Here is a 12,013-nt window from a genome sequence, read left to right as displayed (position 1 = left end):
TCGTTTTAGTAACATTAAGTTTGAATAAATCGTTGTCTTATATCTAGTAGGAATAAAAGGAAAGTATTGTTGCAGTACGTTTAATGTGGGTACATAAATTATTTTGGCTTAAATTGCTAAGAACTTCCTGAAATTATACCGAAGCTTTCTGTAATCTCTACCTTAAAAATAAAATATTTTACGCGAAATGCCAATCATTCGTCGGGTTCCAAACCGTACAATTAGAAAAACAATATCTTCAGAAGGAATGTGCCAACAAATGTGGGTGTGTTTGTAATCAATTGTCTTAAATTAGAGTCAATGGTTCAGGTGAAGCTGTTAAACGACTGAGCAAATGTTTTTGTATGAAGCTATCGATAGGTAGGTATGACGTTGAGTGTATTAACATTTTTTTACGTTAGAGAAATCTCTATACATTGTAGAGATGCTCTATATAACTGCAGATATGTATAGATCGTGGTATAGATGTTAAGAAGTATTTTTTGTTAAATGGATTCTAGGGCGATTATGTGTGGTATAACCGTATACCCTATTTAGATATTAATTAATTTGGTACCTACTTATGTAGTTTCGCTGTAGATAGAAAATAAAAAGTAAATTGTAATGTAGTAAATTGTAGATATTACATCAACAGGTGGCAAGTAGGTTCAATATGTTATTCTAGAATCTGGGCCAGACACTTTTAATTTTAATTTTTCATACTTACATGGAGGTAAAACATTTCCGACTTTTAAGTAGTTAGGTAGGTAGATAGTATGATGAACTTATGCAGAAAAATTCATATTTCCTCCATAGTTATTTAAAATCCAATTTTCTATTTGATTGGATTCAAAATAAATAATCATGAAATGTGATCTAGTGATCCGATATCTTTATTAACTTTCTTCCGGTTATACCTTCAACTTAATTCGAATCTCATTTCTTATTATATTTTTAGTAATAGACTATAAACTAGATAGAAAACTTAGAAATTTCCAAGGAAGTAGCAAAGCTTATTTTTTATATTCAATCATCAGTACGTACCACAAAAATAATTAATATGTACCTACATTATATCTATTATTCTTATTATCTTTTTAAACTATCTTGGAATAACACAAGAAATATGATTAATAAATACAATTATTATTTGTTGTATCAATAGGACTTTATACGAATCATGATGTTCGTTTATGTTCAATTTTTCCTCGCCAAAGTTATTAAATATCAAACAAACAACAAAATAAAGCCACAAAATTTACATAATTACGAGTAGGCCGTACCTAACTTTAGTTACCTATTAAATTTTGGCAGAATCCTTAGTCGTTTTGTATGAAATCAATTAGATATCCATAAACACCTAAAATACAATTTATTTGAACAACATTCAATCATAGGATAGCTCGAGTACCTACAAGAAAATTACTTTTAGCAAACATAACTAAGTAAAATCAGTCGACGGGGTTTCTATATTGTGTTGTAATTGTATTAGGAAACAAAGAAAATTCTTTTAACGGATAGAAATTTCTTCCTTTTCCTTTGTGAATTTACTATTGGTAGGTAGGCACTGGGGTGGTTTCACACAGTTACTTTTTTCTTTTTTTTTATATTTCGTGGGGGGGTCATTTTTTTAATGTGTTCATCACAATTGCTATTTTAAATTCCGAAGAAAATTACTATGTGGCGTTTTTTATTTGGAACAAAAAAAATAATAAGTAAAAGCCGGGAAAATATGAAAAATTTCTTAGTAATGTAGGTACCAGGTAAATAATAGGTTGCATTTGGATTGGAATTCTTAGAAATGAAACACACATTAAAGCTAGTGAAATTTTTCTCACAGGTTTGGAAAATTTTCCTTTGCTGAATTATTAATATCATATTTTTCATATAAAATTCATATTCAGATTAAATTTTTATGTTGAAATTCAATTACATCTGAATAGGAAGGGCAGATTCAATTCCGTAGTTGCCAGTTGGTTGTTGAGGATTTATAATATTACGTTCAATTTTATGCTTACAATAGCTTTCCGCCTGCGGTTTTGCTCGCATGGACTACAAAATTTTGTTATTAAGTATTTTATTTTCTAAAAATAATTTCGCAGTATTAATTTTTTTACGAAATTTGGATGGGTATATGTCTCGTCAAGTATTTTTTGAAGACCTTATTTAATTTTTAAAGAGCTATTCAATAACACATTAATTTCATTAGATACATATTTGCAATTATTTTTTTAACCGCGGTTTATAGTTAGGTATGTCTCGATAATTAACTGGATAGCCATTCCTAAAATGAAAATTATTTCATTCAATCATTAAATGAAATGTAGCCAATAATTTAAACCTTTTTTTAAGTGGAAATATCTCGTATATAGCCACGGTTCCTGGGTAGCAGCCGTGGTTTATTTTTCATATTCCTATCTACCGGATATTCCTATCTACAATGAATTCCTAGTTTAGTCGTATAGAAATTAATATTGCTTCAAACATTTCGGCTTACGACCAATGATATTATATATAGAAACAAGAGGCTTACGACCAAAAAGTAGGGTGTATTATGTGGAAGTTGATTAGGCACAAAACTGGGCGACTTAACACAACTTTTCAGGAAGTTTAGGTCAATAATTTTTTCTTAACTAATTTATTTATACTTGATAATTATTATATACTTGATATTTTTTTAGTTTTAAATAACAAAAATTAAAGGACTATTGAATTAAAATAATTTAACTTATAACAATGTTTTGCGAAACTTCATAAAGCGATCGAGAAAGCACGAAAACGAAGTTGTTTCCAAGAACGCTTTTACCATAATTATGTGCTAACAAAATTGCGAAGTGAAACCGGAGCGTACCTAAATGGATTGCAATTTAACGTTAGGTTCCATGTACAAATCGGGAACCAAATGGGACATAAAATATTTCAAAAGTATTTCAAATCAGTGTAACTTAATCAAGTTACACTGATTTGAAATACAATTAAAATGCGGTATTATTTTCAAGAAAACAGAATCTGATCAGGCGAGAAACGACCCTCCTGCCAATCTAATAACGAGTCAAAGAAATAAAATCAGCTTGCGATTTACCTTATGATAACCATTACCATTATGATTATAATGGTAAATTTTTGGTAATATTTAAATGTATCGAACCCACAGATCGAACCATTATAGGTACAGTACAGTGGTCCCATTCCCAATAATCCTAATATCATATTTATATTATGATTGTGTCATGAGCAAACTTGATAAGAAAATAATTTCCTTCCATTGAATTAAAAGTAAGCCACGTTTAACTGAAATTGTAAAGGACCTTTACAAAAATATCCTTTCCTTTATAAGTCATAGTTCCGAAACGTATAAAGCCTTGTAACCTACTATCAGATTTCCTGAACAAAGCGTACCTCTTATAAAAGTATAACTAACCATAGATAGGACAACATCGTTACATATTGAAAGATATAACATCCCATGGGATCAAGGTAATGGATACTTAGTCTGAGTAACTGTCACGTAAACCATGTCCCTGTCAGTGATTGCAAGTCACAAGATACACAGAGAACACGGATTGAATTTATGAAAACGTCTTTAATTCATTCACAGTCGATCGACGGAAGGGTCTGAAAGGCAGGAAGTTACTTTTTTTTTCAGATTTAGAAAATGCATTTACCGAAATTAAACTTAAATTCTTAGTTCTTGGAGCTTTCTCCATACTACATAGTACCTACCTACTTCATAATCTTAAAAGAAAATAGAAATAAACCAGTTATATTGTGTCAGCAAACAATGAAGAAACCTATATTTAACTTATATCTGGAAGAGGGATGTCATAAAATAGGAGTTAAGACGATATAAACGTCAGCAATAATAAAACTTCAATTTTTCTTTATAGTCTTTGTTGGCTGAAGTTATAAGTAGACCCTTCTTATCTAGAACGTCCACAATATTGGAGATGAACAATATCTCAGTAATTTTAAATGTATCGAAAACTCACGCACTCGTGCATTGTTTCTTCAATCAGATGAATTATCTGATTAACTGGAGAAATAAAAACAATTTATTTGTTAAATTTACCATATCTAAACTTAGTATCTAAAACATTGAGCCCTTGAGCATATTTAAGTTCGATTTTATAAACATACCTTACTAATTGTAGTTTATTAATTATGTAAAAATATTTAAAGATTACGAAACCACATTTGCAAAAATATTTCATTTGAAAAAATATTTAAAGAGTACATAATCTCATAAAACAAAAGTCAACTTTGTGGTCAATGTAATTATTAGATATGAATTTCATAAAGTGATAACAAACAATGTCATATTTGTCAGGTCATAATATTGACCTCGTTTATTTTACGGCTCATAACAGTAAAACACTTGCGAGTAATATGCTCTTCTGAAAGATTTATCGAGCTTTCAGTTTCAGCGTTTTTTCCGGGTAAACGCCATCAGTAATTAATTTGTTGAAATTGTATAGATATGTATTTCATATTACAAAATCAACTTAGATTATTTAGGGCCCAAAAATAAACAAAAGGTAAAATAAAATTAATTTATCACAGTTCCCCCCGCGCGCTTGCAAGGGTTAACGCATTCGCTCAGCTGTTACTTTAAAAAATAAAATCTGTGAATATGTCGTACAAAACTTTGGAAAATGTTATTCGTGAGTTGAATAAGACTGTGTTACATCTGCAAGATAAAGTAACTTCACTAGAAACGCTTATTCTAGAACAGAATTTGATTATAAAAGATTTTGTTGAAAGTAAACAAATGCGAGAACCGACGGTACATTTGAGTTCACCAAATAAAAAGTGTGATGATGAAGAGGGTAACTCTAAGCTGCGGCCACTTCGCGATGCTCGTCTTCGTGCGCTTACGACTATCAACGTCGCGAAGCCCAAGGTGCGAGCAGGGAAGAAGACATTGCCGCTCGCATCTCCGTCCCCACCGAGCGGCACTGACGGCGAGATCACCCCTACTACGTGTGCTACGCAAGTCACGCAGAACTCGCAAGACGCGTTCGTAGATGCCAATGGTTCGGACGACCGTAACGGAGTCGGGGCTACAACGGAATGGGTCGACGTGAGGCCTCGTCGAGTTCGACGTGAGGCGAGAAATGTAGCTCGTGGTACGGCCGCGCCCGGTTCGACGTCATTGGAGGCGTCCGAACGTAAAAGTTACTTGCATATCTATTATTTAAAAAAAGGTACTACAGTCGAACAAATTATAAAACATTTGTTATGTATTTGCCCAAATGATAAATGTTTGGTGGAACAATTGAATTCGCGTGGTGACTATGCATCCTTTAAGTTGACAGTTCCCACAAAAAATTTGGACACTTATATGTCGCCTATTCATTGGGCGGAGGATGTGCACATAAAGCCATGGCGTAGTGGATTTCGCAACCGTAAAACGACACAAAACTCCTAAATTAAAAACTATTTGTATGTTTTATCAAAACGTGCGTGGTTTGCGCACAAAATTAGATGTATGTAAGAATTCTATATTAAGTGAACAATACGATGTTTATGCTTTAACTGAAACTTTTTTAAATAGTAGTGTGTGTGACTCAGAGTTGTTTCCAAACGATTATGTTGTATTGCGTAAAGATCGGTGTAATGATTCAGGTTGGGGTGGTGTATTGTTAGCTATTCGAAATTGTTATAATATAAAAAATATTTGTGTTAAAAATTACATAAGTAGTTGTACTGATTGTCTCGAAATTACAGTAGCCACGGTAAAACGCAATGGCATTAAAATGTTATTGTGTGTGTTGTATATACCACCTGGTTCTAATGAGGACATTTATTATGATATTTTTAAAATATTAGAAGAATTAAGTACACGTTTCTCATCATATAAAATTGTAATATTTGGCGATTTTAACTTAAATTCAGCATCAAAAAATGTTATTTATAAATATAATAATATGATTTCCTTCAGTAAGTTGCATCAGTATAATACTATTAAGAATAAGATGGGTGGAATTCTTGACCTTGTATTAAGTAATGCCAGTAGCAGGGAATTACAGGTAAGTAGTGACACACCACCACTTGTCCCCATTGACAGTTATCATCCGTCTTTGTTGGTGAAATTAGCATATTTAAGGACTTACAATATAAACGATTCATGTGTACCGTCTGGTAGTAAATTAAATGAATGGAATTTCCGTAAAGCAGATTATAATGAATTATATGCGTGCATACAATCATTGCGTTGGGATGACGTTTATTCCTGTACTAGTGTAAATAGTGCCGTAGATAGATTGTACACACAATTATTTAATTGTTTCAATAAATGCGTCCCAAAAAAGAGACATGCTATGAATAGTTCACGATATACTTATCCGACGTGGTTCACTACGGAAGTTGTTACTAATATAAAAATTAAATATTTTAATTTAAAAAAATATAAGCAGTTTGGTCTACAGTATAACCTTGAAATGTTTAAATACTATAGAAGTAAAGTAAAAATACTTATCAATCAGGCTTATCAGAACCATATAAAAAAAATTGAAACCAACATTAAAGACGATCCCAAGAAATTCTGGGCATTTGTAAAGGAGCAGCGGTCATCTAGTAAGTTGCGTATCGAATATGACTATGATGGTGTTAAAGTAAGTGGTATTGACGCCGCAAATGCATTCGCTAAATATTTTCAATCAGTATTTTTAAATGAAAAACCAAAACTTGATTATAAGGAGGCTTCGCTTGTATCCGGCGTCGCTTCATCACGTATTTCTATAGATTACATTTCAAAATCTGATATAAAGCTTGCAATTCGGCGCCTTAAACCGCATTCGGCAGCAGGTCCGGATAATATACCGCCGTTCATTATTAAAGACTGTATATCAATTTTTATTGAACCTCTTCACTACATATTTAATTTGTCTCTCCAAACAGATACGTATCCTACCGTATGGAAAACTTCGCGTGTTACACCGGTTCCAAAGAGTGGCTCCAAAGTGAGCATTGAGAACTATAGACCTATCGCGGTGCTATCTACCTTTGCTAAACTACTAGAAATTATTTTAAATAATCACGTCTCACAACAAATAAGTTCTCGATTATCGGATTGTCAGCACGGTTTTCGTGCCCGTAGATCAACATCAACAAATTTAATTAATTTCGTCGACTACGCTTCTAAAAACTTAGATCGGAGAAAACAAATCGATGTCAGTTATTTCGACTTTAAAAAAGCGTTCGATCGCGTAGATAATGACGTCCTTTTGCGCAAATTTTCTATGATTGGTTTCACTCCCAGGCTGGTAAAATATTTTGCAGACTACCTCCGGGATCGTTTTCAATTTGTACAACTTGGTAGTTATCGCTCAGATCCATATGCCATCAATTCTGGTATCAGTCAAGGCAGTACCCTCGGACCTACTCAATTTCTGGTAATGATTAACGATCTTCCAGATGTTATTAGTTCTTCCCAGTGTCTTATGTTTGCCGACGATTTAAAATTATATTTGGCTGTAGGAAGTATTGAAGATTGTCAGGCATTACAAAACGATATAAATAGCGTCTGCGAATGGAGTAAAATGAACCGTTTAGATCTTAATGAGGCAAAATGTAAAGTAATGACTTTTACTAGGAGTAAATCTCCACATCGCTATGACTATAAAGTTTTGGATAAGATTGTAGCTAGAGAGAATTCGATTCGTGATTTAGGCGTATTATTCGATCGTTCCTTAAGTTTTAATGACCACATAATTGATTTATGCCATAATGCATATAAAGCCCTTGGATTTATTTTTAGGCAGACTGCTCGTTTTAATGACAAAACTGTTATCACTAGCCTTTATTATGCGTTTGTACGTAGTAAGCTTGAATATAACGCTATCGTGTGGAGCCCGCATGAAAAAATTTACACGTTAATGATTGAAAAAATTCAACGTAAGTTCTCAAGATGCCTTTTCCGGAAGATGTATGGATATTATCCCTACTTATATCCATCCTTGTACGTTACGGGGATGGTTGGAATGGATACACTCGAGCTACGACGCGAGCGCGCGCTTATGGTTCATTATTATCTGCTGTTAAATAGCAAAATTGACAATCCCGTGGCACTGGGGGCCTGTGGTGTGTGGGCACCGAGCTGCTCCGTGCAGTGGCGCTCGCGTCCGCTGTTCGCGGAGAGCCTGCTCCGGACGCGAGCCGCTTGGAGTGCACCCACCCATCATGCACTCAATTTGTTAAATAAATTTTTACGTGCTAAATCTGAAGTGGACCTATTTAATGTTAATATTGTATCGTTTGTCTCTAATTGTACCTTATTTTTAAGTCAGACTTTGTAATAATTGTTATCTTTGTGCGTTTTGGTATGTTTTGTACTGTAAGTCAAAGATGTATAAATAAATAAATAAATAATCACAATACAACCAAAGTTTTCATTGTAATAAATAAATAACTTATTTTAGTTACTAAAGAATATTTATGTTGCCCTTGCCTTGATTTGTCCTTGGACTAGACTGGGGTGATTGAATTAGGTACTAAAAACGTAAAAGGTTTTGTCGTAATCTTCCACAAAGGAATAAAAAATATCCTAGAAAGCAAAGTAGAAATAATAATACCCATACACTCGTCACTCGCCCCTTTTAAATTTATTAATCATGCTTCAGTTAGGTAAATAGGTTTGACTCGTCGACCTTTGGGTACCTCATCTTTAGCTGATATTATAGGTAGTTTTTACCTACGTGTTCAGATTTCATTTTTTTAGGTCTTCATATAATAATGACTACATAATACTATCAAATATACCTATCCATAAAAACCTATTGAATCCATAGAGCTGCCCCGCACAGAGCGAGCAGCCTAGCGAGGCAATTACTTCGCGAAGCAGCCTCATGGGGCAATTGCTGTGCGAAGCAGCTCGGTCTACCTATGTGTGCTGTGGTCTGCTCAGTGGCTCTGCCAAGAAAAACAAAGGCACACGCGCGAGGCTGCTTGCTGTTTGTACAGATTACCTAATGTTATAAATTCAGTGTATATTTTGTCGATCACTGTACCTATCAGTTTAACTGTTCTACTAATTTTGATTCGAATGTAAATCAAAACAAATATTTATCAACTTTTGTTGTATCAACATAATAATGATGCATTTTCTATTGTTACAGATGAACTGAGAGGCCGTTTAAAATGGGTCGTAATTCAGGCGGTGACGAAGTGAACGGCGAATTAAGAGTACTCCTTATAGTCACTGTTATCGTGGGATTAGTGCTAATGCTGGCATTGTTGTTTTGCTATGCTCTAGTTCTGAAACGACTCTGTTGCGACACTACACGGGAAAGGTCGAAAAATGTTGCTGGAGCCCGCGGTACGGAAAGCTTTCCAATGGGAGATCTGACGCTGTTGTCCCAGCCTACTGAAAGTGAACGAGTCTAACCTAACTTTATTCTTTGAGACCCGACTTTACAATCAACCCTTTCAAGAAAAACCCAATTAAAAAGAATGATTGTAGTTTGTTATATTTTTTGTGAAGTCGGGTCTTGAACTATGAAATATTTCTAATAGTCTACTATAAACTTCGTAATTGTAATAAATGTTTACCCACCTTTATCGTTAATAAACTGAATTTTGTTTACATGGTTTTTTGTATCTATTTCCATCGCGTAATTTGCATATTAATTTATTTAAATGTATTTCAAATAATAATAACGGAAGAAAAGCCCTGCTGGTTTATGTTAACAAAATTATACAGAATTTAATTTATAATCCCCATGCCCAGATTTTTTGAAAAAAAAATGTTTTTCGACAGAATTTTAGTAAGTACCTACTTATGTTTCCATTTTCATTGCACTAAGGTTCTGGTTCTATGGAGAATTCATATTTAACATAATTCAGTCTATCGAAAAATAATGCATTAAATTGCGTTATATCACAGTTTTAACGGTGACATATACATTATATCTTATAAATAAAATACCTTATTTTTGCAGAAAATTCTATTTCATCAACAAAAAATATTTTACATCATAGGTACTCTACATATACTCTAAAGATTAAAACAGTTTGTGGGGTTAAAAATTAATAAAACCGCTATATAGTCATTCTATAATTAGATATCACTATCGATTTAGTTTGTAGGTTTTATGAGAAACTAGCTGTGTCGCGCGGTTTCACCCGCATTGCTGATTGCTCCGCTCCTGTTGATCTTAGTGTGATGATATATAGCCGATAGCTTTCCTCGATAAATGGGCTATCTAACACCGAAATAATTTTTCAAATCGGATTTTGATTTGATTGGCGCGTTTAAACAAACAAACGAACTCTTCAGCTTTATAATATTAGTATAGATATTATAATGTAGAGAAAAAAATATGAAGATTACTTCACTATTTTTTCCTTTTTTTATATACATATTTCAACGTGTTTTTCCATCTAACAATTCAAACGTCGTTCCTTGTAGTTGGTGGTGTTTTGTGTATGAAGCAATTTGTTAGACGGTAAGCATTATTTCCGAATAAAAACTTCCTAATATTACAATAACAACACAGATATATTTGAATTATGAAATGTACGTATAAGAAAATTAATCGATTGCAACTTAAATAATATCAGGGTTTTTACATAAATTTGTATTGTATGATATAAGTACTGGATAAAATAAAAAAATTCTGATAATCCTTTCTTATATTCCCGACATTTGTAGATTGGATATTTTCTTCTTACCACGAATATCGTTTTAATTTACCTACATAAATATTGAAAAAACAATTCAGCTCAAAATTCACGGTAAATATTTATTAAGGCACATTATACGAGATAACAATCTAAGTATATTTAAAATCCCGTGTTATTTATACTAGATTTATTTTAACATACAATAAGTCTGCCTTGAAATATACTTTCACTGTTCAATTAATATACCTACAAAATCTAATCCGGACAAGTTTTTCTTATAAATCATCTCCTTATTTATTTCATTAAAAATATTTTTTTTTTTTTTTTTTTTTTTATTGCAACCCCGGCAATGGAGCAGGCGACCCACTTGATGGTAGGTGATAGTCGCCGCCCATGACGTTTCACAGCATTAGGGAACGTATTGCCGGTTTTGAGGTGGAAGAAGGCTTTTAAGGTGGGTGTAGGCTTTTTTCTTGAAGCTTCCCATGTCATATTGGATGGGGAACACGGAAGGTGGTAGTTTGTTCCACAAGAGTGTGGTTCTAGGCAGGAAATGCCGTGCAAAACGCACAGTTGTCGAACGCCATGCATCGAGATGGTGACGATGATATTTTTGTTTGTGCCGAGCAGTGCGGTGATGGAACTCTGCAGGTGGCATCAGTGCAAATAGTTCTTCAGAACACTCACCGTTGTAAATGCGATAAAATACACATAGAGACGCAACATTACGCCTCAAAGCCAATGGATCGAGCCGATCGGTGAGCTCAGGAAGGTCGACAATGCGGCAGGCACGACGCTGAAGGCGGTCAAAAGGAAGTAATTGATACTCGGGTGCTCCAGCCCACAAGTGAGAACAGTATATATTTATATCTCCATATTTCTAACGTATTTTGAAACATTTCTATAGCTGCTATAAAGTAGCATTGTTTGACCATTAAAAGAATGAAGCCGATGTACAAATTATTGGTCGGAACAGAATTAAATGATAAATAAATAAAGTACAAATAAACAATAAATTATCGATGAACTTTTAGAAAAACATATAAGTACAGTTGGAGGTATGTTGCCAATTTTGTATACCAATTACCAATATTACATTGGGCATAATATTGTACATATATGATTGATTACCAGTTAACCATATTTAAAAGCGAATTAAAAAATATATGTATTTAAAATTATTATTCTTTATTTATTAGGTTATAATGCCAATATGTATATCAAACATAGTTCATTGGAAGTTTTTTTTCACGTAATATAAACTCTTAAAAAATTATCAACTAATCTTTAACAATAATAAAATAAACACTTAAAGCTTTAATTACTAATGTAACAAAATATAATAATTCACGATAATTTTATATCCCATAATATTAATAAAAAAGATTGTGCCTGCCAATTGTGAATGTTA

General features: G+C 33.1%; 1 protein-coding gene and 1 long non-coding RNA gene across 2 annotated transcripts in view; one reads left to right on the top strand and one right to left on the bottom strand.

The window, feature by feature from the left end:
• LOC149485140 (uncharacterized) overlaps positions 1-12,013 on the top strand; it is a 385,709-nt gene that overhangs the window by 283,673 nt on the left and 90,023 nt on the right. The gene's annotated exons all lie outside the window — the stretch shown is intronic.
• LOC149485143 (coiled-coil domain-containing protein 12) overlaps positions 1-12,013 on the bottom strand; it is a 480,484-nt gene that overhangs the window by 421,095 nt on the left and 47,376 nt on the right. The gene's annotated exons all lie outside the window — the stretch shown is intronic.

The sequence above is a fragment of the Colias philodice genome, chromosome 10 (assembly GCF_061535455.1).
Source record: "Colias philodice isolate Cphi_HAF_F1 chromosome 10, ilColPhil1 Martin Lab GWU primary, whole genome shotgun sequence".
NCBI lineage: Eukaryota > Metazoa > Arthropoda > Insecta > Lepidoptera > Pieridae > Colias > Colias philodice.
This window is presented reverse-complemented; position numbering and strand designations above follow the sequence as displayed.